A 27223-nucleotide genomic window follows, 5' to 3' on the forward strand; every position below is an offset into this window, starting at 1 on the left:
GTTGCTAATTTATAGTGATTGGTTGATATTGGGGTGTGCTTTATGGCTTGTTTTTGTTCCCATCAAATGTGCTTTAATAATGAATTTTGTTAATTTTTATGAAATAATTCTTGAGATTGAATATGTGCATAAGTGCAATATATGGTACTGAGAATTGAGAATGAAACTGACTTGCATTTTTTATATTAGATACTCTGTTTTTTGTTGGCTGAATCACTCAGTGCAATATATGGTACTCACTTGCATCATTGACGTAATGATGCTACTTTGATTGTTTTTTAGCAGGTGAGATTGAATTTATTAATGTAATTGTTCCAGCAGTTTTTTCACTATTTGTGGGATTGAAAGCTAGAACGTTTGTGAGTTCAAATTACAAGTGCTTGGTAAGTTCATTTGCCTTTTAATTTGTGTTATGTCTCTTTGCCATCATCACATGAAATGGGTTTTGATGTTATGATTGAATTTAAGTGGGTATTAGCTTGTTTTAGTTTTCATTTCTTGAATGTGCGTTGTAGCTGTCAATATATTTAAACACAATCAACAACTCTAGCATAGGTAGTTCTATAAATGGTCTTACCAATACCAAAACCAAAGAATTTGGATAAGAAAACAAGAACAAGGAGAAAAGCCTTAACAGTTCTCTGTCAGTTTGCCACTTAGCACCTTATTACTCAAATTCTGTTTCTTCTTATCCTTCTTTTTTTTTTAAATGAATATCAAAATTCGATTTTCCCCCTTTTCATTATCATGTTTTGGGCAGTAATCTGCTCACCTAATTTTGGTTATTTTTTTTCACTAACGAAATAGAAGATGAAAACTTTGATGAGATCTCCTTTGAACTTTTAAATGGTTGAAAGTTTTGTTTTCATTTTCATCTTTGGTTTTTAACTATCATAAAAATGGTTGAAAGAACTGGAGATGATAATGGATGGATTGAAGCTAATGAACAAGATGAATGACTTTAATGTTGTAAAAAGAAAAAAAGAAAGCATGGATGGCTTAATTTATAGAATATGGCCGAAAAAATGTACTATTAAATTTAACGTGATTAGAAAGTTTACCATTGGCATTAACTCCTCAACTTGCAATTTCAGTTGTTACATTTCCAAGTAATATATAATCAATGCTATACTTATCAAATAAAAACATAGAGTCAATTGTCAATGGCATGGTAAACTGCCCCAAGCTATTGTTGAAGAATTTTATGCTTTTGGAATTCTCTACCATGTTGTAGGGGATATTCAATTTGTCTTTTGTGATGTTGCCATCAACACAATTTAGTAATTAGTTGTCAAATTTGCTTTATGGTATGTGATACTATAATAAAACATGCTCATTAAATAAATGTATTTAAATTGTGGATGTTTTGATTGATGTGCAGTATGTCAAGACAGTGCATATGACTGTGGCTTTTACTTATTAGTTCTATTTTAAATTTTGGTACTCATCTCGTTTTTTAAAATGGGATCTTACTTTTTCATAGGCCCCTTCTTACAATTGATATTTATCTTACTTTATAAATATCAAAAATTAGAAAATATTTTTTTTGACGGTTTTTAATACTTTTTTCGATGGTTTCAACCATTGAAAATAGTCAAGTTTCTTGTAGTGAGATGGAAAGGAGCGTGGACGAATTGAAGAAGTTTCTGTAGTATTTTGGGTTTAGTTTGGAGAAGTGGGTAGTGCCGAGGCATTTGCATTTGAAGGAGAGGAATGTTTAGATTCCATTGAATAGAATGTTGTTATGGAGTGACCAAAAATTTTATGCCAAGTGGAAATGAAATTTTGGCATGGTTCTTTATGATTCCCTTCTTTTGGGTTTGCTAAACTTATGGTCTGTGTTTTATTAACAAGAAAGGCTTTGCATGTAAATATGTAAACCACACATTTTAACAAAGATTTAGTTTGTTATCTGTTGTATTCTAAAAAATTAGAAAGAAGAAAAGTTGTTTGTAGAATTTATGTTATACGGTTGATCAATTAGACAATTAGCGTACCCTTTAGGAAAGTAAGTTATTGTTCAAACTTTGATATTTCCAAATAATGCTATAGACACAAACTATTTTACAATATTTTTACAAACTATGGATGTGATTTTAGTAATTTTCAAATAATTATTGTTAAACATAAATGTGATATTAGTAGTAAATCCATATTATAATTAATAAAAATTTGTCACATCAATAGTTTGTAAAAATATTGTAAAACAATTTGTGACTCTTTCAGTACTATTAAATTCAGTGAACAAGTAGAAAACGTAAAACAGAGCCTCAAGTGCTCTGTCCCTCCCAATAACCTGGGTGCACTATCTTCTACATATCTTTTTTCTTAAAAAGTTACCTATGTACTGAGCAAGTCGGTGGTAGTGTCGAACTATAAAGCCCGTGTGGACATTTTATACTACTTCATTCACTAAACTAACTTGCATAGACTATGCAAAATAATCTGCTAATCTATTTTTAATGAAGCAAATTCAATGCAGCAAGCAAAATAGTAAGTAAACATGTTTAAGCTTATTTAACTGTGTTGAATGACAAGTTACTCTATGGTGGTGGTAATCATTTCGTGCTTAAATTTTAACCTACTAATGGAAACATCAACTTTCCTGCTACCCATTACATCTTCACTATGATTACTTCTACAAAGAGAGCACAACCACACATACATAAAGAACAGGCCATAGATATCCAGAAATGCCGGCCATTTAGCTACATTTTTTTTAATGGCAATTTAGCTACATTCTCTATCTATTTGAAAAATGTTCCATCTATGGTCAACAAATATGGTACAACTGGGGCCCCGGAACACAAGAAAAAACAATTGCTGCACCATTTGGTACCATAAAGAAATTCCTTGTGGCAAACACAAATTGTTAACTAAATTTTGACTTTCAAGTCATGTTTTTTTTTTCCTTACCAACCCAAGAAAAAATTATCCTTGCATCTTCATCGATCAAAGGATCCTTTTTGGCATGTTAATATTCCGCGTATGCACCCAGTAGACAGAGGCCTGGTTCTTCACTGTGATTTCTGTGAACTTAGGTCCAATCAACCTTCCAGAATGTTCATCTTCTATGTTAGATTCACTTCAAGCTGTCATTATTTATTCAAACTTGGGGAAAGAGGAAAATTAAGAATCATCAACATATACTAAACTTAACATAATAGGCTTTTAAGTTAAATCCCAAATTAGTTGGGGTTGGCCTCAAGAATTCCTCTCCACCATTTTTATCTATATACGACCATCTTATTCATTCAATCATAGCCACATAGACCATGTATGACTCTGCGTACATTTTGACAGTAGTGTTATTGTAGGAAGCTTCCAACAAAATCCCTCAGAAATAGTTAAACATCTTAAGTTTCTAAGTTTTTTCCATCCCCATTCTATTATTGTACATTAAGTTACAGAATGGCTTGCCAACACAGGGTGGGGGTGTATTGCATCTTATCATGTTCAACTGACACTTAGATCAGTTCATGCAATTGATAATACAGTCTGCGTATGACAAAATCACAAAAAGCTAGAGACCATCATAAATTGCTAAGCATCGTGTAAAGTTGTGATTTACAAATTTGTATTGTGCTGGCTTTTATTCCGTGCCAAATTTGATTGTAATTTTATTCAATCTTTTGTACCTTGTATTTGTTGTGGGAATTTATTGTAAGGGTTGTGTGATAGTGAGAGAGAGTGTGAAGACTCAAGCTACTAAAGAATGAAGTGTTTTCGTGGGTAGCTCGTGATTTAGCATCCCGCAAAGTAACTTATGTGCCCTGCACATGCTGGAATGTGAAGAGTCAAGCCAGATGGAGACAGCTGTGTCTCGCGAGTATCTCGTGGGTAAGGCCTTCCTGCGAGACACCTGTAAGACATTTTGTTCTGCCAACCTGTCCAGTTTGATACACACTTTCTGTGCCTACACTATTTATACTCACATTACCCACAAATGTAATAGAGAGCTTCTGAGGGAAAACCCTAGCTAAAACATTTGAGAGTTAGAAATTGTTGATCCAACAATTCTCTACACCTTTGTTTGTGGATTTTCCTTATCTCCTACCTCTCCATTTCTATACCATTGAGAGATCAATAGCCCAAACACTTACCACACCCTTTGAGAGTGTCCAGTGAGATTTTGGTGCTGTTGGAAAACATTGGAAAAAGCCAAGGATGGCAGATGCAACATGGAGCTTGTTGCGGGATCCGGAGAGCTAGACAAAACACGGTTCCGAGAAGCCTTGTTGGAGTAAGAGCTTGGAGGGCTTAGGTACAGAGGGTAGATTAGGCTTGAAGGGTCTCTTGCTTACCCATGTATCCCAACTGATTGTCTAGTGGATCGATTTCCGCTTGGAGGGCGGCGGAGAGGTTTTTTGCTGAGTTCTTCGGTTTTCTCTTCGAAAACACGTCTCGGTGTTATCTGTGTTTGCATCTTTCTTCCCTACTCTTGTTCATTTCATTTTACTGTTGTGTTGCTTTAAATATGAATTAGAGTAGCTCTCTTGCATGTTTGCTTGCGTTTACACTATTCCGCATTTAGTATTAAGTTAGTGTAAAAACAACCAAGCAGTAATTTGAATTGGGGGTCTAAAGGAGCTCTAGTGTTTTCACACATTTCGAGCTTTCACATCGCACTTTAAAAATTGCTAGAATCACACTATTAGAGAAGATGAAATACAAGAAACCACATAGTGGAAGCTACCTAATTGATACCCATATAGGTAGAACTCACTCTTGAAAACTAGCTTGCAAGAAAACCAGCTTGCAAGAGGAGGGTGCCCAAGAGCTACACATGGTTAAGCTTACACTTAATTAATGTGGGACATTAGGATCATAACACTATCCAATGGAATTGTGTGTGTTCATCATTTTTTGTGGGCTTGTATATCACACACATGCACACTAATGCATCTACCAGTCTACTTACATGCAATATGCATTTCAAATTTTTTTTTTTTTAACACTAAAATAAAATTTTCACTTATAAAAAGAAAATGGGGCAAGGCCCAAGTACACTAGGTGTACACTACACCTATAGGACACTTAACAAAAATTTATATTAAAAAAAAAAAGATAAAAGATAAAATAAACGTGTCAACAAAGATTAAAAATAAATAAATTAAAAAAAATTATAGGTAATAAGACTTTTATTGAAAGAACTGTACATCGTGTTCACGATGGTGAACACTTTGAACAAGCAACAAAGATACAAAATATCCAGAGAAAATTGTTTAGTTACCACGGACTTGAGAGATTCAACTCTGTTTAGTTAACAGTTCAATGTCAGCCCCAACTTCAGCAATTTTGGCGTCTTTAGAGGCCTTTGCTGCTTTGGCAATGTCCTCAACATCAAGGTCCAAGGCAATTTTTCTCACAAGACCATCAAGCATCTGTATTATGAAACACAGCAATTAAATTACTAATTAATCCAATTGGCCAGTTCAAAGGTAAAATATTATACAAATACATATTTGATACCAAAAATTTATTTCAGTGCAGTAAGTCTATGCTTCAGTCAAGTTTGTTGAGTCTTTCTCACTAAATTCCAAACCCTTACCCAGTTCGTGCTTAACATCATATCCAGCTTAATGAACCCATGACATCATATACACTAATATATTTTGTTTTACATTTCCTCTTGCATGCATACGAAACTTTGCTCAGGGCAATGAGTTTTTGTGTTTCCAAAAAAAGGAGTTATATTTCCCAGATCCTCGTTTCAAGCATGACACCAATATTTCACCAGCAATTATGAGATGAAGAAAAGAGAAAAATAAATAAATATAAAATCTTGGCCCACTCCTTCAGTGATTACACTTTATCTAACATAATGGTTAGGCTTGGACAGAAGATTTTTATAAAGCAGTGAGTGACCATCGATGGACTATTTTTGTTAATTTTTTCACAATTGTTTTAGCTTTCACAAAAAGAATTATGAAATGCCAGCACAAAACTTTGGTTTCAATGTACAGCTCAAGCTTTATCTAGCATACTCAAAATTACAAGTTTGACCATTTTCAAGTGAGAAATATCAAATCATTTTCCCTCTGGACCAATCAATTCATATATAAAAAATATCTGTATTCCAAAAATGAAAGCATACTTTTAAAAGTCTAAAAATTATATGGCCAAATCTCCAGTGAATTGACTTACTATTCAGCATAAACATAAACAGATCAACCAACAGATACGAGTGAACAAGAACAAAATAAAAAGAAACCAGCGAACCAATGGCAACTAAAACACGGAATTTCGAATCAACTTCTAGATTTTCCTCTTCCACAATCTGTTAAAAGAAAAAGTACTATGATGCATGAATATGAAGATTGACATTTCTTGAGAACATCAAGAAACAATGTAATCCATCTAAAACAAAATGCTAAGCATTTGGCTGGTAATGTAATCAAAACATACCACAAGAGCTGCTGAAAGAACTTGAGATTGACCTTCTTGATCCTTCTTTTCAATTAAAAGCACAGCGTAACTGTCAAGCTCACCAGAGAACTAAATGTTAGGCAACTTGACTAACAAGGTAGTTTAAAAATATATGCCTAACTTCTACCTTCCTTTACTGTTTGAATGACTATAATACTACAATATGCATAAAAAAGACCTTTGATTTGTGACAAAGGTGTTAAATGATCTACTCTATCAAAGGTGAGGGCAGTCCCACGTGGAGAAAAAATCCTCTCCTTTTACTCATGATCACACCTGCTTGACCCAATCATAACGTGAAAGGAGGGGACCTTTTCAAAGTCAGACCAAGCTGGTTGAACAGAAAGAGAATCAGTAAATGATAGTGCAGTATTGTTTCCATAATTTTTGTAAGCGGATGGAAAAACACATAAATTCTCTCAATACTGAAAACTGGAGTAACAAGATAATAAGCGGTTGTAGTACAACAATAAGGAGATAATAAATTAACTGTGAAAACATAAATTCCAGGAATCACAAAACAAATTCTAAAGAGCCTTTGACCAACTCCACTTTTCACTGTTGCTCAAGAATCCACTAAAAGAAACACTATGCTGGCAAATTTACAGTAAAACAATTACTTACTTGAGTATTAAAGTGGAGTAAGACAACTGCAAATTCTTATTTGGAGATGAATAACAACTTGAAAACGCATCAAGAATCTGCAAAATCAGTTAAATAAATAAACAAATACAAGAAGCAATTGAATATACAAACCGAAAACATGCTCAGTGTGTCAAGCTGTGCAGATATTTCCTTAACAATCATCCAAGTAAAAGGCCAGAAAAAAGGGAAATGTTTTCTCTAACTGACTTATCAAGTACCCATTACATTTCCACCCAACAAGAGATGTGTAACAAAATACTCCAGGGATTTTTTTTTTAATAATAATAATAATGAAATTATCAAAGAAAAAATATTTGGTACAAGCTAGTATTCTTATTGAAGAAAAGGTCAAAGCCAGTTATAAAACATGAGATTTCCAATGTAATCCTGAGAAAGGCTTCAAGGGAACAATAAATTAGCACATAAAGTATAAAAAGCACAGGTAAAAACTATATTATGTAGAACACATTAAGTGCTTGTCAGCAACAGTGTTAATACCATATATCCATACCATATCTAATAGACACATACACCAACACCCACCCACTGCACATAGAGAGCACACAGTGCTCAAAACCACATTCAAACTAAGGCCATTGCTTGGCATGCACGATCAAACTCAGAAAATAACAATGAAGAAGCGAGTCCCAACCTCACTACGATGCTTTTGTAACCAGTTGTAGAAACATGAATTTTTGAATAGATTAGTTACAGCACGGATGCTCGTTAAGAGGTTTGCAGGAACAGATGGATTTGTTGTGACTTTCTTGATTATTTCCGATAGTACACCTGTGTTGAGCACACAAGGTCAACAGTCAAGATAGAATTTGGTAAAGAACTATCCATAAAGAAAGGAGCATGCCACATAACAAAAGCTTTGCCTGTAAGCCTCAACAACCAGTTCATTTAGGATTTCAGGATTATAAATTTTTTAATATATATATATATATATATATATATAAAATTTGAGGATATTTCCTCAGATGATGTAAGTAAATAGGAAATTAAGAATGATCAGATATATTTTCAGAAATAAAAAATATTTAGGTCACATCTTTAACTTCAATACCATTTTCAGCTTCAACATGCTTGAGAAGTACGGTCGCCCCATCTGGGTGCAGGACAGTCATCCTCAAAATATCAATAACTGCAAATTGACAGTATAACATTAACCAAGTGAGCGAAACTATTTTCCTGGAACCGTAATGGTACTCATTTTTTTTAAAAGAAAAAAAGCATGATACTGTAAAATCAGACTCCAATACAATCCAAGAATAAGTGAAAATCAAAGCATTCAGAATTTACATAAACAGCATATTCATTTATTAATAAAACTAAATAGTACCTACAGTTAGTGTGCCACAATTGCATCTGAGTACAGAACTCGGTACAGCATTAATACAAGGAGCACAACCAAAGTTATTTTGAAATTTAGTATTCAGATTTTCATTTGTCTTATGGAATTGGATTAGTTCAAATTTTTTATTTTTCTATTTTGGATTCAGACAGGGATAAGATTTCAGATTATTTTTTAGCTGAGAGTTCTATGGGATGTAAACTTTTGTAATCCTAGAAGCAATATAAAAAAAATAGAAGCACTATAAAAATGATACAGGTGGTTTTTTTATATTATTGAATAAAATTGTCTTAGTGAGAAATTTCTTTATCTGCTTGTTGCCGTTGTTGGTGATTCCAAGCAACCCCAAGGAGGTGAAGCCTAAGGTCTTCAAGCTGCTATAGGTGGTGAAGCCTAGACTGTCCTGCATCAAGCATAGAGCTCTATAATATACATATAAGTTTTGGCCCCAAGGGGACCTCTTTAATTCTTATACAAAAGTAAATTCCATGGCACTTCAAAGCTTAAATCTCATAAAATTGAAAAGATCTTTTTATTGATAAGTAACAGATGTTCTAAGAACAAAACAGGAATACCCCTAAACATCAGATAATTCAGGAATCAAATAATTCATTAAAAGAAAATGTCGTCTCTGGGAGACGTTAAGATATATTGGGAAAAGATTAAAACAGATCTAAGAAAACCTTTTTTGGTAGGTAAAGAAGAACCAGAGAACAGCCATTAATATCATTTAGAAAGCTCCTCCCTAAGTTTTAAATTACCAATATGATACTAATGGGAATCCTGTAATTTATGCAGAAGCTTGAGAATTTTGGCATGCTGACCTGGAAATATCATTGCCAGAGGCCATGATTTTAGCAATTTCAGTAACAAAGCAATATCAACATCTGCTAATTTGCTACTATGATAGTGTGACGTGTCCTTCATAACTTTAATAATGGCACCAAGTCGGGAAAACTCAAGCTCTGTCAAAGATAAATTCTTATTTTCCTACAACAGATTGTCAATAAATCCAAGTTAATCAGGAGTTTACTTCGTGGTAGAGTAGAACTTAATCAGGAGCTCAGTCAAAGATAAGTTCTTTTTCTGACAAAGTAGAATTTACTTTGTGATTTATCCTTCAAGATGAACATACCGGGTCAGAGAGTAGAGCATTGTTAAACTCTAATCTTTTTGAGGATCCCATCAAACTGTGCCATATAAAAAACAAGCACTCTGGAAACAAAATGATAGACAAAGAATGACAGGGTGAAAAGAGACACCCAAGTACTTGAGAGAGGTAAATGCGTCTTTTGAAGCCACCCTATTGACGAACCCAATCAGCAATATATCAGATACTCAAATAATGATCCCTATATAGATATAAAACTAACAGTCAAAATATCAAAATACACTGGAATATCAAAACTAACAGTCCTGGAATACATAATTAGCATATCAAAATACACTGCCCAAAATGCTCAAGGGGGTAAAACTCACCTCAAAACAGCCAGAGCCCAATTACATGACATATCTACCAAACAACGAACAGCAAAAAAAATTTGTATGGAAGAATGAAAACACAATCAGCACAGTGAGAAACTTCTATAGACAACAACAACAACAACAAAAAACCCTCATAATTCCCTTGTACAACTGAGGATTAATACCAAAGAGAAAAGTTTCATAAAATACCAGAGGGTATAAATACAAGCATAACATTCTAACAGAAATACAAGAAAAAGAATAATAAACATAAAATTATTTAAGAGGAAAATACAAGCCCAGAAGTAATTAAAAAAGCAGTCTACAACTCTAAGTGAAAAGGTGTCAATCCCAACCACAATGGAGTAGAGCCATAATAGTCAAGTAGGGAAGCCAAAGAGCCTCTTTTGGCTGGAGAATTACGGAAAACAATTCTAAAAAGGTACATTGCATTCACTAGGTAATATTTCACGTGAAACAAATAAAATATAATACATGAGCTTTTACAATCACTCAATATATACTTTTTTACAAGTTCCCTAAGAATGGACATGCAATTCCTGGAAATGCATCTTAAACCCCTTGACTGATATATCCAAACCTATTAACACTACACTGTAACAGCATACCTTAGGAATGTGCTTGAAAGTGGGTTTTGCTGAAACAGCTGCTAAATAAACAAGAATATGAAAAAACATTAGAGCCATAGTCTTATATTGGAGGTTGTGAAGTAAGTCAGGCATTCAATACATATTAGCATATGCAAGAGAAAGTAACATACAGTAACAGCAATTTTTAATTTTTAACTAATACAAATACAAATACGTACCAGACATACTGGAAGTTGCTCCAGGTATATAAGCACTAGCTGAAATGAAAAAAAGAAAACAATAGACAAGCAAAAAGGAAGCGACTACATCAATTATCTCAGACATTCACGTCATAGTTCCATAAAAATATTGTACTTACAGCCAGTAAAGGGATCACGAAATGATGAATCCAGGGTGAAGTCCTTTTGTCCAGAATTTTGGAGTATAAACTCTACAATTTGTTGCCGACAGGAAAGAGGTAGGTTCACCTTTATTTGTCAGCAGTAGCATAAGGATTATCTGAAATATCAAATTTTATGTCATTATTTTTTGAATTAACAATTACATTCATGATTCATTAGATGTCAATGATGTAGTAAGTTAAACAAACACCAATTGAGGCCTAAACTAAACTAAGGTGGAGGGTGAAGTCATGGTTCAAGACCCATCAGGTGTGTGTGTAAGGTGGAAAGGAAAATGAAGAGCAACAGATATTGCAATTATAATCAACCACAGGAAAAAAGGACCAAGAAAAAAATACCTGATCGATTGTAGGGCAACTTACGAATAGGCTCCCCATCTCCAATATCGACATCAAATACTGAGTAACAACAGAATAAAAGACTGAATCGTTACTTATTACCAAAAAAAAATAGTAATAAATAAATGATATAGACAAATGGTCAACCATATTAAAGTAGTCAAAGAACATAAGATTCTGAACATAGTCATATTCAATCCCATCAAGAACAGGACGCCTCAGGTTATCATCCGGTCCATCAACAACTTCACCAATCTTAAAAAAAATATAAATAAAAATAAAAACATAAGACTAATTAAAAATTTTCAAATATTAGAGAAAGAGAGAACTAAAGTGCAAACAAAAACGGCGAATGTAAAGGTACTCAGAAAACAAACTAAATGCACTAACATGCAAAATTAAATGCATAAATCTTTAATGGTCCAGCTCAAAACTCATTCCAAATGTCAATTTAAACATGAGTTAAAAGAGGGGAATTCAACATAAATAAGTAGAATAGGAATAAGGACAATATTAAAGCCATTTGCATGAAAGTGCAGGACACCTCACTCAACAATTATAAGTCAAGACTACTAGATAGAGCACATTTTTAGAATCCCGCAGTCTCAGAGATTGCATTAAAAAGCCTCCCCATAAACTTCACTACCATCCATAAAATTAAGTAAATGGGTGATGAAAATACAAACACCATAAAAAAAGTCAGAGATAGGGTGGAAATTTTGGTGAAGACGGACATAGGCTGTGGCTGTAAATATCACACAGCAAACTGGACCTGTTACCTTTCTATCCACTTCCTAGTTTTTATTCACAATTGAGGGGGAAAAAACAAAAAATTTCCTGTCACATCATCTGCTATACAAGAGATTAAAATTTTTTTTAAAAATGAACAAACTTGCAGAGCATAGGATTCTAAGAAACACCACAAAAAAGAAAGGAAGAAAAGGAAAGGAGTATATCAAGCGCCAGAGAGGCAACCACTTAATGTTGCATTGCACATAAAACCATAAATCTAACTGTTGATATAGTTGTTAGAATGGAATTGTAAATTACCTTATCCCACTTCTATTCCCTCAAGTTCCAAGCATATGCCACACCATTGTCCCCCTCTCTGATGACTTTTGTCTGCCCATCACTCATCCCTGATATGGAAGAAAAGAAAATACAATTCATGTTAAGCAGCATACAACAGTGTAAAGAAACAGAGAAACTAAATAGAATTGGGAGAATTTCATTTATTGAAAATGAATTACAATGAAATGAATTGAATGAATAAACATCTATCCATTACTCTGTTTATATACACAGAAAAATAACTAACTCAACTATTGGCGCCAAAATCAGTTATTTGAATTTTCTGGTGGCTGTACACGTGGCAAGCCTAAGTAACTAACTCCTAGATTTGTGGAACTAACTTCTTCAATGATCCTGGATGAAGAACTCATGATGTGGCATGGACTCAACCATTTCCAAGATTGCTGAGTTGATCTTGTCTTTTGATGCTAGCTTGGTAGTCTGATCAGTGCACACCTCATCAGCAAATGCTGCATTGACTGCTGCTCTTGTGGCTGAGCTAGTGCTTCCTTCATCAGTCCCAGCTGCACCACTAGCTAGCTGTGTGGCTTGAGATATGCAACACTTCTGTGCATTCTTAATACTCCCCCTCAAGAGTACAGCTCTTGCCTTTTGATCTTCCATACCAGTATGAGGATATTCCACATGAGAAGCAAAAATATTTATAACACTTAGTCTTCTAATTAGCCTTAAAAAACTCTCCACTCCCAAGGCCTTGGTAAACACATCTGCCAACTGATTCTTAGTCGAAACATGGAAGGTTTTGAGTGCACCCTCAAGAATCTTATTCCTTACAACATGGCAGTCAGCTTCTATGTGTTTTGACCTCTCATGGAACACTGGATTAGCTGCTATATGGATTGCTGCCTGGTTGTCACAGTACATCAGCACAGGTTGATCATGCTGGACATGTAAATCTTGTAGCAGATGCAAAATCCAAGTCAATTCACAGGTGGTATTAGCCATAGCTCTATATTCAGCTTCTGCACTAGACCTAGACACTATGCTTTGCTTCTTAGATCTCCAAGACACTAAGGCATCACCAAGGAACACACAATAGCCTGTTAGAGACTTTCTTGTGTCAGGACACCCTGCCCAATCAGCATCACAGTATGCTTTTAGGTGTAGATCAGATTTAGTGGGAAAGAAAACACCTTGACCAGGTGTTCCTTTTATGTATTGAAGTATTCTAGAAGCTGCTTTCATGTGTGGTGCTCTAGGCTGTGCTAAGAACTGGCTGAGTCTATGAACTGCATATGTGATATCTGGTCTGCTCAAGGTCAAGTACATAAGCTTCCCAATAAGCCTTCTATACTGTCCTGGATTAGTAAGTAAGTCTCCACTGCCTTTAGACAACTTCAGTTGCTGTTCCATTGGGGTTTGGACTGGTTTACACCCTGTCATACCAGTTTCTTCAAGCACTTCCAAGGCATACTTCCTCTGTGTTAAGCTGATCCCACTCTTATTCCTTGCAATCTCTAAACCCAAGAAATACTTGAGTGATCCCAAGTCCTTAATACCAAACTTTTGATCAAGAATGGACTTGAGAGAGACAACACAGGCATGATCATTGCCAGTGATCACCATATCATCAACATAGACCAATAGAGCAGTGAACAAGGACCCTTTGCTATGCACAAATAGGGAATGATCAGCCTAAGATTGAACAAAACCAAGCTCCTTTATTGTTGTTGATAGCTTAGTGTACCATTGCCTTGAAGCTTGTCTCAACCCATAAAGAGATTTAACTAATTTGCACACCCTAGGAGCAGTGGAAGAATCTGAAACACACTCCCCCTTACTGTGAAAACCAGGTGGCAATGTCATATAAACCTCTTCATCCAAATCTCCATGCAAAAAAGCATTGTTGATGTCCAATTGGTGCAAAGGCCATTGCTTGGCAGCAGCAAGAGCAATCAAGACCCTTACTGAAACTGTTTTAGCAACAGGAGAGAAGGTTTCAAGAAAATCAAGACCTTCCCTTTGAGTATACCCCTTTGCAACCAGCCTAGCTTTAAACCTTTCAACACTACCATCCGGGTTAAGCTTGACTTTATAAACCCATTTGCAGCCAATGGGGAGCTTACCAGGAGGCACTGAAGGCACTGAAGCAACTGGTGGTGATGAAGAAAGGACTGCATCAGAATGATACATCTGTGTAGGACTAGAAGAAGAGATAGGATTAGAAGACAAGACAATTGGAACATGCTGATGAGAAGAAGAAGGTGGATCAGTAAAATCCATGGAAGATGGTTCAGAAATGCTGACAGGAGTAACAAAATCAGCAACACCAGCTGAACAAGAAGCTTCCACAGCAGATGATAGGAAAGGATCTGCATGATGAGGTGAAATAGAAGCAAAAGGGAAAGAATTTTCATGGAAAACCACATCTCTAGAAAGGAACACCTTGTTAGTAGACAAATCAAGAACCTTGTACCCTTTAACCCCAAAAGGATATCCCAAGAAGACACACCTAACAGCTCTAGGGGCAAATTTAGACCTATGATTTGAAAGAGTGGAAGCAAAACATAAGCAACCAAACACTTTAAGATGTGCATAGCTAGGTGGATGACCAAATAAAACTTCATAAGGAATCTGATTTGACAAAACAGATGAAGGGATTCTGTTGATTAAGTACACAGCAGCTAGTATAGCATGACCCCACAAATGCAAAGGTAAATGGGATTGAAACATGAGAGCTCTTGCCACATTTAAGATGTGTTGGTGCTTCCTCTCAACAATAGCATTTTGTTGAGGGGTTTCAACACAACTCAAATGATGCAAGATGCCCTTTTTTGCAAAAAAATCTTTCATGATGAATTCAGTCCCATTGTCAGACCTTAAAGTTTTAATTTTCTTACAAAATTGGGTCTCCACCATAGTGCAAAATTGTTCTAAAACAGATTGTGTTTGAGACTTATGTTTTAACAGATAAACCCAAGTGGTTCTAGAATAGTCATCAACAATGGTTAAAAAGTACTTGCAATGATCAATGGTAGAAACCGAGAAGGGTCCCCACAAATCACAATGAATCAAGTCAAAACAAGATTTAGACAAATGAGAGCTTTTATTAAAGGGTAAACGTTTTTGTTTTGCAAGGGGGCAAATGTTACAATCAAGGGTCTCAGCAGAAATGAAACTAGGTACATCACTTGATTTTATTGAAGCCAATTTGGCATTTGACAGGTGGCCTAATCTGGAGTGCCAGATGTGAACCTGAGGACTATGTACAGAAGCAGCAACAGATGGTGAAGGAGTGTAGCTCTTGTCCAGCAAGTAAAGTCCATTGCTTTCTCTACCCAGACCAAGTGTGCTCCAATGAGCAAGGTCCTGGATAAAGCAAGAATGTCCAAGGAAAATAAGGCAACAAGCAGTGGACTTAACTAATTGACTGACAGAGATGAGATTGAAACTAAAAGATGGGACACAAAGAACATTGTGAAGTATAAGGTGTTCTGATATCTTCACAATGCCAACATGAGTAACAGAAGCAACTTCACCATTTGGTAAATTGACAAAGGTGTTTAGGGTAGCAGTGATAGTGGTGAAATATGTAATAGAATGGACCATATGATCTGTAGCCCCTGTGTCTATGACCCAATCAGTGGCACAAAAGACTTCCCTATCAACTACTTTAGCAGAAAAAATTGAATGCTTCAAGGAAGGAGAAAAATGAAGCAAAGGATTGATACCTGACATGGTGTCAACAAAGGTAGATTGAGCATAATCTGAAGATGTCATAGATGTGGAAGGCATACCAGTTGCAGCAGGTGAACCAGTAGCTCCAGAAAGCATGCTAGAGACAGCAGCACTTGTACTAACACTTGCAACATGGTGATTAGCACCTTGATCAGTCCCAGAATTGAATAGAGCAAGTAATTGTTCACACTGTGCCTTAGAAATAGGACACTGAACAGATGCATTAGAAGAAACCTCAACAGCTTGACCTTGAGGATATGAAACTTGGTTAGCATTGGAATTAGGCTTTCCTTTGTGCTTGTAACCTGGTGGATACCCGTGGAGCTTGTAACACTTGTCCATAGTATGTCCAAGCATGTTACAATGGGTACACAAAGGTCTTTCCTTCTTGAAGCCACCTTTATTTCCTGAATATCCCCTGGTATTGGCATACATTGCCACTGAATCAGGCTTAGGTGTGAAGGTAGAGCCATGGCCAATGCCTTTGTGAGATTCTTCTTGGAGAACCAGAGCATATACCTTGCTCATTGAAGGAAATGGTTCAAGCATGAGAATGTGACTCCTCACTGTCTCGAAACTCTCACTGAGTCCCATCAAGAACCTCATCACATATGATTTCTCATGTGCAATGCTCAGAGTTTTCATTGCTCCACAAGAACAGGCTGGTAAAGGTTCATAATGAATCAATTGATCCCAAAGCTTCTTGAATTTAGAATAGTACTCAGTCACTGATAATTGCCCCTGAGTTATCTGTGAAATCTCTTGCTGAAGATTATAAACCTTTGGTCCATTTCCTTGTGAAAACACACGCTGTAACTCCAGCCACATCTCCCTTGCAGTCTCACAGTACATGATGCCACTTGAAACATCATCATGCATAGAGTTGATCAACCAAGAAAGCACCATTGTGTTACAACTTTCCCAATCTTCATACAGAGGAGAATCATCTTCAGGCTTTACAATCTTGCCATTCACGAATCCTATCTTTTTCTTGGCAGTCAATGCTAGAACCATAGCCCTAGACCAAGATTGATAGTTCCTCATCCCCAAGAGTGGTTGAGTGACTAAGATATTTCCAGGATTCTCACTTGCACTAAGAAAGAAACGATTGGGAGAATTGATTTCTGTGTTAGACTGAGGAGCTTGGTGTGTGGATTGATTGTGCGTAGGATCAGAATCACTTCCTTCAGCAGAAGCCATTGATGATTTTCACGAAGCTTGAATGAAACTTCTAATGAAATTGGAAATGGAAGCGAGAGACAAGAGATGAATTAAGATCTTGCAAATCAGAATTCAAGGAAACTCTTGAAGTAATCTCTGTTTGGCAAGCAAGAAAAGTTTGTAACAAGAAGCGAAGCTAGCACATGCTAGTGCTCTGATACCATGTAAAGAAACAGAGAAACTAATTAGAATTGGGAGAATTTCATTGATTGAAAATGAATTACAATGAAATGAATTGAATGAATAAACATCTATCCATTACTCTGTTTATATACACAGAAAAATAACTAACTCAACTATTGGCGCCAAAATCAGTTATTTGAATTTTCTGGTGGCTGTACACGTGGCAAGCCTAAGTAACTAACTCCTAGATTTGTGGAACTAACTTCTTCAATGATCCTGGATGAAGAACTCATGATGTGGCATGGACTCAACCATTTCCAAGATTGCTGAGTTGATCTTGTCTTTTGATGCTAGCTTGGTAGTCTGATCAGTGCACACCTCATCAGCAAATGCTGCATTGACTGCTGCTCTTGTGGCTGAGCTAGTGCTTCCTTCATCAGTCCCAGCTGCACCACTAGCTAGCTGTGTGGCTTGAGATATGCAACACTTCTGTGCATTCTTAATAAACAGCAATCAGGTGCAACATATCAATCCTGTATGAACATCCGAACACTGATTTTTTTAATACATATGGGGAAAAAGGAGTCAACATGGCAATATTCATGGAAGCTCATTTTCTTCTTATTGTGTACATTAAATATATATATTTCAGAAACTCCGAAAAGAAAATGGCGAAGGCAAAGCCCAGTCACAAGCAAACTACACAAGTAATAAATGTTTCCTATTCTTTACTGACAGCATTTTATTTTTGGCTGAAGAAAATCAGACTTTGAATCAAACAATACGACTCACACTGAAAACGTATTTGAAAAGGAGAAATCTCTGATACAACAATTATAATAGAAGAAAACTTGTCAGCCACAACTTGAAATGGAAAATAACTGAGAAACTGAACTGAAAGATATTTAGTAAATTTAACTAAGATACCATGCACCTAAATGTACAATTAGAATCACACCTGGAACCTGTAAAGCCTCCAGCCCTGGTAAATCATCCAGTTTTAATCCTCCAACCCTCTTCCTAACACAAACAAGTCCCAACATGAAAAGAAGTCAAAGTTGACAAGTAATGTTGATCCAAGTGGAAATTACAGGTGATAAATCATAAAATCCATCCAAAGAATTTCTGGAAATCAGAAATATATTCATAATTAGGAATAAGTCGAGAACTTCAGAATTCAAACAAAATTTAAGATAATCATGTAATGAGATTTCAAGTGGGAAAAAGAAGTGAAGAGGTCCATTGTATAGGACATATTACATGGCAAGAACCAAAATTTAACATACCCAAATATGAAGCTTTTGCTAATCCTTTGTCCCTTAGACAAGAATGTTTACAATCCACAATAGAAGTCATCACATGACATCCACGTCTTTTTTTTTTTTTTTTTTTTTTTTATTGGTAGACATCCACGTCTTTTAATGTTAAGAAATTCCATATCCGTAAAATGTATAAATGGACATTTAATATTGAAAGTGAAGAAAATGAACAAAAATTACTGAAGTTTCCTCTTTTCTTTTCTTACATTTTTTTTTTTTTTGGTGGGGGTGGGTGGGGTGTGGGGGTGATGAAGGGGGAGTGAATTTGAAATGTAAGAAATAGTATGGGCCAAAACAGCGAATCTGAAAAGGTTCTCCCAAAACTCTATAAATGCACAGAATAAATCTGAGCCAGACAACAACACGGATCAATTACTATTTCAGCTTGAACAAGAATCAAATGTGAGAATCCAAGCACAAATAACTTCTCCGAAAAGAGGATGAAAACCAGAAATAACTACCTTTCCATATCTTTGCAAAACAATCTTCACTACCACTGACAATAAGTCCAGAGACATGTGAATCAACTGAATAGACAATGGAAGTATGACCAACCATCTCCATTAATACCTCACCACTTAATGCCCATAATCTTATGGAACTGTAGCAATGAAAACAAATTAAAAATTAGGGATGCCTATTACACAAAACAAATGTGGGCAAGATTAATTTGAAAATTCAAATGAGGAATTGAAAAGAATAAAAAAATTTTAAGTAAAAAATTAAATAAGAACAAAATTTCCAAGAGACAACAAAGAAGCTTGTGTTATCAACAAATATCTGCAACCAGTTGAAACACCAAGTATGACATCTAGTTAATATCTAGAAGTTTGGTTAAGTGTGGGGAAGGTGTTAGGCACCCCACAACGTCTATCCAAGGACAATCTTTTGTTTTAATAAAACCTTAATTTTTGAAGATTGGCAGTAAAAAACATGATTTTGGCACTGGCTTTCAGGGCTTTGCTTACATGGGGGCTTTGAGGTTTTGGCTTTTGAATGGGTGTGGTCCCAATCTATGCTTTCCTAAGGCATTCAGGCAAAGTACCAGATTTCCATGGTGAAAATCCGGCGACATGTCACCTTACTTTCGCAGCGGAAATTGGGCATCTCTTTGCTTTAGGTGACATGGACTGTGACAATCACACTGGAAAGGGCGAGCAGGTATATATACATACATCATGCACAATGCAAGCACACAGAGCACGAAAGTGAATGCGTACACCCCTAAAGCATAACCCAAAATATAGGTGTAGAAAAGTAAACAAGGGTCACCATATTCTAGAGATGAGGACAAATGATACAGGACATGATATACCTAATACAACCCATCCAAGAGAGAAATGAGGGAGGAGGGAAGGGGGTTTAAAAGAGTACATAACCAAATGGGAAAAGCTAAACCCCTAAACTTACTGAACATAACCACTTGGCTTATATCCACATGCTCACATCCTCGCCCTTTTTGCTTACGCCTGGGAGACTGTGCCCTAGCTCCATGTGTCTGCGCTCCATACGTGTACATGCAAAGGCAAAGACAAGAAACCAATAGACAAGCAATGGAAGGAAAAAATGCAAATAGTATATGAAAGAGGCATAAAGCTTATAAGCATGATAGGCATGACAAGCAAAGGAACAAGAAAGCAAGCAAACAAGTGAAAAGGCAAACAAGTAAGAAAGCAAACAAAGGGTGGTGTCTGCGAGGGACAAATGTAGGTTTGGATCTAATGTCCATAACTTCATTGTGTTAAAGCATGGACGACACACTAGCAAGCAAGACTTATGCATGGACATGTGAGCAAGCGTGTAAAGATGCATAGAAAGCCAATGGGTGGCATAAACAAGCATGGTAAGCATAGCATCGCGTGGAGCGAAAAAGGGAAGGGTACATAAGGAGCAACCCGGCATCCGGAGATGCCTCTCAAATGGTTACATCCGAATAAGGCCTCGTGGGCATCGGATGTAACCACACAAGGTCAAGCTCGCGAAGGGCGCCAAACATGGCAAAGCCTAGAACTAAAAAGGCTAACACAAGTATAAAGCATAGAAGCAAGCAAGCATAGACATGCAAATAGGAATGATCCAAACCCTTTTGATATGGGCCTTTGTGTATGGACGATGACAAAGACCATAGGGTCTAGATCGGGTCCTAACCATTAAGCCAAAACACAAGAAAATGCAATAAAAGGAACAAAAGGGGTACAATAGCACATGGTAGGACAAAAAAGGTCTAGGCCTAAGCACATAAACATGGCATGAAACACGCAAGCACATAGATGATGGCATAAAGCATGTACAGAACATCAATCTAAGCATGTAAACCCACCGATCTACACATATAAGCATGGAAATATGCATGTAGGCATGTAAATGTACATCTAAGCATGTGGATGTAAGCATAAAGGCATGGAAGAACACAAATCCAAGCATACAAGCATGTGAAGGCATAGACATAGGCATAGGAACATAGAACATGCATATAAACATGTAGATCTAAGCAAGGCATGGTGGGAGACATGATATCAAGCATGTAAGCATGTAGACCCAAACATCAACACATGGGAAAGAGAAGATCTAAGCATCTAAAGCATGACATAAAGCATAAAACATATAGAAGAGGCAGCTAAAACATGGACAAACATGGAAGCATATGGAAATAAACCAAAAACAAGCTAGAAGCAAAATAAAGCAAAGAGCATGCTAGATAAAGCAACAAATCATGTTATCAAGGCAAAAAAAGCAAAATAAATGCTAGAAAAAAATTTAGAATGTTAGGGGTGTGGATAGTAGCTAAAAAGATACATTCACACCCCTAAACCCCAAATCCAAAGTGCAGAACCAAGGAGAAGAAGATTGGGTATAAGAACAATACCTTGTATTTTTGGTGACAAAAGAAGAATCAAGAGGCTCGAATATGTTTTTTGTGTGTTTTTATGTGTAAAAGTGTGTTTGAGAGAGAAGAAAAATGTGTAGTAAACAACCAGGCAAAGAGCAAAACCTAGAAAAGTCTTTCTTTCTTTCTTTTTTTTTTCTTTCTTTTTTTCTCTCTCTCTAGTCTGGAGGTGCCTGGGACCTTTTATAGCCTTGGCATGCTTTACAAGGCAGTGGCCTTTATAGGCGGCCAACAGCCCTTCAAGGGCAACCACCTTCAAATGACCTCGGATCTGGTTGATCTTGACACCTTTGGAAAGATCTTGACTTCTTGTCTCTAAAAAGGTATGGAACCTGAAAATCCAACAGTCGAATCAAAAGTTATGGCTCCTAGAAGTTAGTAGTGCATCAATCGGTGCGTTAACCCGGTTTTCATGATATCTCGACTGTTCTAACTCCAATTTCGACCCATCAATAGTCATTGGATTGAGAATTTGATAATCTTTGCAATTTTATTGGTTTCAACCCATTCTGACAGCCGAATCAAATTTAGGGTTTCTAGGACCCACCGAGAGTCGCCTCCGGATCAAACTTGGTCAAAGTTGCCAAAAATGTCCGAGAAGCTTGGGTATGATGAAAAGTGATATTTTGCGTGGATTTTGACTTTGTTTGACTTTCGGTCAACCTAGGGTTGACTAGGGGCGTTTTGGTCATTTTGGTTGAAAGAGGCATTTTGAGTGCTCCAATGTCCGAACGGGTTACGCCATGTCATTCTAGATGTTCTTGTGGCCCCATGGAGAGAAGATGATTTTTGGATTTTTTGAGGTCCGACACGCAAATCGAGGATGGACAAAATACGGTATCAACACCGAGCACATCTAGTGTAGGGTTAACTTCCTTTGTCCTACCTTCCTCTACTCCTTTCTTGTATACTTTTCCTTTACTGTATCTATTATTTATCACATAAGCTTTTTCTTGTTTTTGTTGACTTTCATTTGTATCGACCTTGTCTTTGATTTATCATGCATTTTTCAAGTGCTTCAAACCCGATCTCAACTTCGTTCATGTAAGAGACCCAAACTTTGTTCTATGATCCGAGATCTTCATGCATTTTGACGGGCAGCTCAGGGCATTACACCTGATCCTTGGCTGTGTCCCTTCCTATACCAGCTACCAGCACCCCATATCTGCTCTAACGGTTGGCAGCCCTCTACTGTCGTACATTGGCATTCACTTGCCTAAATTCTTGCCAAGAGGCCTTATGGTGGGTGAAGCTCGAGAGAAAGGGTCTCGATTTGTAAGAGAAGGCTCCTTAGTCTTCCACATTAGAGCCGAACACGTCCCTGTTGAAGATCCAGCCATTCTAGAACCAGCCAATGACATGGTTCAAAGGCGCAACATGAACATCGAGCATTGGTTTCTAGGCGCCCAACTTGTCGGGGTTCAATTAGTCCCGCAACAAACTCCTCAATTGACCACTCCCTCATTCTTTTCATTCTTGTTTCTTTACTTCTTGACATAAATTTTCACTTGATATTCAGAGCATCTACATTGTACTTCAAGGGATAACACAATCCACCAGTTATTCAAATTCTGAATTTCACATAATACATCTCTTAATACTTTAAGGTACACAACTTTCTTTAGATCCTAAAATACACAATACCACAAAGCTAAAAATCAAATTGCTAATTTGGGATCTATGCTTTTCAAACTAAAACTAGCCCATTCCAAAACTCGACTAAGGCCCCATCTGTTCCAGAATAAAACCAGTTGACCAAAAGACTGGAAGGGGTGAGCTACACAGCTTAGTAAGGGTAAGATACACGAGAATTTAATAAGAATGCATATAAATCAAATCATTTCATTTTATGAATATTCAGATAGGAAAACATCTTTTCATGCATATTATTTTATACTATTCATAATAATAACTTATATGCTTTTCATAGGAAAATAATTGTTCTCCTTTTTCTTATCGGAATAATATTACCAAAACCTTTCAGACTAAATTTCTTTTATTTCTTACAAAGTCACCAAATATAATATTATTTTTTTTAACTTAAATCAGATAATTGGTAACTTTGTCTTAAATTAGAAACATCTTAAAGAATAACAAACTTTTCTTCATAAACTTCTTCTCATAAAATATTATAACTTTCATAGTCACAAAACTTAATATTTTATAAAGAATGGATATCTGATTACTTTTAACATAAACATATACAAACTTCAGAAACTTTTATTTTTAAAGGACAGCTTTTCTTTTCATCAGAAACTTCTTCTGTTCATGAGAGCTTTTAGCTTTTCACAATGCATTTAAACAAAATCATTCTCTCATGATCCATAAAATAATATTGTTGTTCATAAGTAACATATTAGTTAGTCCATATCTGATAAGTCTGTACAAAATTAGGAGGCTTCTAGCATCATTGTCCCAAGCATCCAGCATTCCCCACAGTGCTAGGGATTCCCAGGATCATATCATAATACATATCTTCAACCATAAGGGTTGGTTAGCATCCTCCATAAGTTGGCCGTTCCTAATAAGGGTGGGTATAACAGAGTCCTCACTACTTTTAATGGCCAATTAGATAACATTTTCCATAAAAAAAACCAGTAATTTAACCCCTACTGATCGAGTTCAGATCACTAAAAGACATAACTCGAAAACATTTCACACTTATACATCATATTGAAATTCATAGTTTGCATAAAATTTCATAATAATAGCATTTCCATTATTTTCTTTAAATATCATGTTTGTGGAATTAATAATAGCATCAATATGCTTAAATAATATACATAAGGTTTTGAAAGTTCACAAACATATCTTTGTCTAAAACATAATTATATGTCATATCTAAAATAAAAAACCTTTAATGCATAATACGCTTTAAAATAACCTCATGACTTATCAAATGCCCATATAACTTATCCTAACCTGAAAGTAGAGGAATTGAGAGCCTATAATTGAAGGAGCTCAAACTTGGGTACTGGTAACACTTAAACCAAATATCGAAGCTTATTACTATCAATTATATCTTAGAAGAAACTTACACATTCATTTCAAAGCATATCTCTTAAAATCAAGGAAATCCTAATCCTACCTCAACGAGGTTCCCACAAACATATTATGCATATATCAACAAATGATGTACCAAACTAAAGAAAAACCATCATTCTCATATTTATATCATATCTCCAAAGGAGCCAACTTCATTTCAAAATGTGCTTGAGATTTGGGCAATAATGCATGCATAAATATAAAATCCATTAAGCATAGTCGTATATCCATATACACCCATATAGCAACATACAACACATTTAACAAAATAGCAACATGAAAAAGTAGTAGAATGGTTTAGAACCCTTCCTTTGAGTATTAAACCTTGAATCAAGGTATTCAAAATTTATCTATGATCTAGACATACCAAATGATGAGCATATTAATTTATAGCTCAAATCATTCAACCTAACTTTATAATTAAATCCTCAAAGTTAGGTATGTCACTTACTATTCACTATTTATTCCAGCAGCATATACTTCACCTATGGATGTCTAGTAGATTCTATATCATTTTCAGAGCCAAATCATAAAACCATGATTTACTAAAAATCATACAAGACAACATACTCAAATCTATCCTAACAGAACTTCAATTGGCTTACAAGTTGCACTATTATTTTTGTATTGATCCGATTGCTGTGAGACCAATTCAATAATAACCACAAGTGTCTTAGCTTTCATAGAAAATATCCCTAGCATCCAAATTCACTTTATACAATTTAATACATAATTTATCATGCATAAACATAGAATTTGTCATAGTGGCAGCTTTGCAACATTTTCTTGTAAAATCACAAACAATTATCAAAAGATGGTATTTTCATATGAAATTCAATACACACATACTGGACATATTATATAATAATCTCCAACAAACCTTTAACCATAGTTGTCCTAGAAATATACAGGATACACAATGACCAAATAGGTTAACCAATGAGTGCAACTCTTAACAAGTTTATGAAGCGCCTAATAACTAACTCTCAATAAGCTTCAATTACTGAATCAACTACACATTTAGCACCTCAATTAGCAATTCCATAAGTTTATCTAGCTATTTTAGTCATTTTAACACTTACTCATAACGGATTTTATCTTAGTCTATCATCTAGGAGCACATATAAGCATAAACAATGACTCAATTCATATTCGGGCGATCAACAGTCTCTAGAATCCAACACATCCATATACAAATTCATATAACTATCACTTAAGTTTAAATGGATAATAGATTAAAAGAATTAGATTTTCCCCTTATCCTAGACATTTGTCTTGGAATGATAGAGCTAGAATCACTCTAGCTTTAAGTTGGGAACAAGAGCTTGAGAAGAATTGAAATAAACTTCCTTGTTGCTGCTGGACCCGTAGGTGTGAGAGGGAGAGAAGAGCTTAGAGTTTTTCTTTCTTTTGATGTTGGACCCATGGGTATAAAAGGGAAAGAGTTTCTTAATTGTTCTAGTTGCTTTGAGAGAGTAGAAAGAAGAATGAGGTATTGCATGGCCAGCTAGGTGTAGGTCTTTGGGTCAAAAGAAGATAACATATGTCACCATGCATGATACTTTGGCATTACATGTGATGAATTTTACTTGGTTATATGTGTAGGTGGAATTTCCACTATATTCTTCTCTTGACTACCTATTTGCAACCTTAACTATGTTATAACATCTCATGCATCATATCTAAATAAAACACCAACTATGTATCTAATAACTTAAACCACTTAATATAGTATTGTGCATACTTAGTATATATTCATAATACAATTTAGCCATTCAATTATTTATAATATTTACAATTCTTATTCAATGGCATTAAAAATTATATGTCTATTAAATACTCTTCTATTAATTATAGAAAGAAAGTGGCTTAAAATAATAATTAACCACACAAACACATAGTTTAACTATAAAGTTGGGTTGGGATGTTACATGAGGGCTCTCTTACTGAACCTTGGCCGGCCCTTTAAGTGTGGTGGGACATGCCCTACACATGATTTCGTCTGGAACCCCTTGTAGATGCATGAGGGTTTTGAATGATTCTAGGTGGTTGAGATCTATAGTACACCTTTACTTGTAGCATCTTAAACTTGGTTGGGAGGGGGAAAAAGGTTAATGGTGCTGTGAAGGGTGAGTCGGTTTAATAGACCTATTTGTCTAGGTTGGTAGACACTCGTTCCCTCAAGGCGTTCATCATCATGTCCATCTTTTCCTTCATCATCTGCATGTCTTGCACCATGCGCATCGCACTGCTTTCCAGCTCAGAGGGATGGCTAGTGTCCTTTGGCTGCTCCTGCCTACTGGCAACATTGCTTTCTTCCGGATCTTCTCTCTCCTAACGATCGCCTGTCGAGGGACGGTAGTCATTGTGCTCACCACTGTCTTGTTTGTCATGCTAATCGTTTTGTTGTCGTTCATTCCTCTGATCCAACTGCCACTCCAACTCATGATTACACTGGGTGAGCTGCTCAACTGCCGTAGTGAGGGTTTGCACTTGTCTTTCCAAGGCGTTAGGACGGTTCCCAGTCTCCTGGTTGATGGTAACAATTGATCGTGTCTGGACCATGCAACTCTTTGTCTTGGAAGTGGTGATATGGCTTATTCACTTGAAATT

At 36.0% G+C, this 27223-nt stretch overlaps 1 long non-coding RNA gene and 1 pseudogene across 1 annotated transcript; both read right to left on the minus strand.

Annotated features, from left to right (window-relative positions):
* Window positions 1–5155: 5155 nt before the first annotated feature.
* LOC126705065 (uncharacterized) overlaps window positions 5156–27223 on the minus strand; it is a 63444-nt pseudogene continuing 41376 nt past the window's right edge.
* LOC126706528 (uncharacterized) lies at window positions 11427–18381 on the minus strand. Its single transcript, XR_007648637.1, has 3 exons — window positions 18318–18381; window positions 12296–12384; window positions 11427–11500 (listed from the first exon to the last, which is right to left on the minus strand). It is a non-coding gene; the product is annotated as an uncharacterized LOC126706528 (long non-coding RNA).

The sequence above is a fragment of the Quercus robur genome, chromosome 11 (genome assembly GCF_932294415.1).
Source record: "Quercus robur chromosome 11, dhQueRobu3.1, whole genome shotgun sequence".
NCBI lineage: Eukaryota > Viridiplantae > Streptophyta > Magnoliopsida > Fagales > Fagaceae > Quercus > Quercus robur.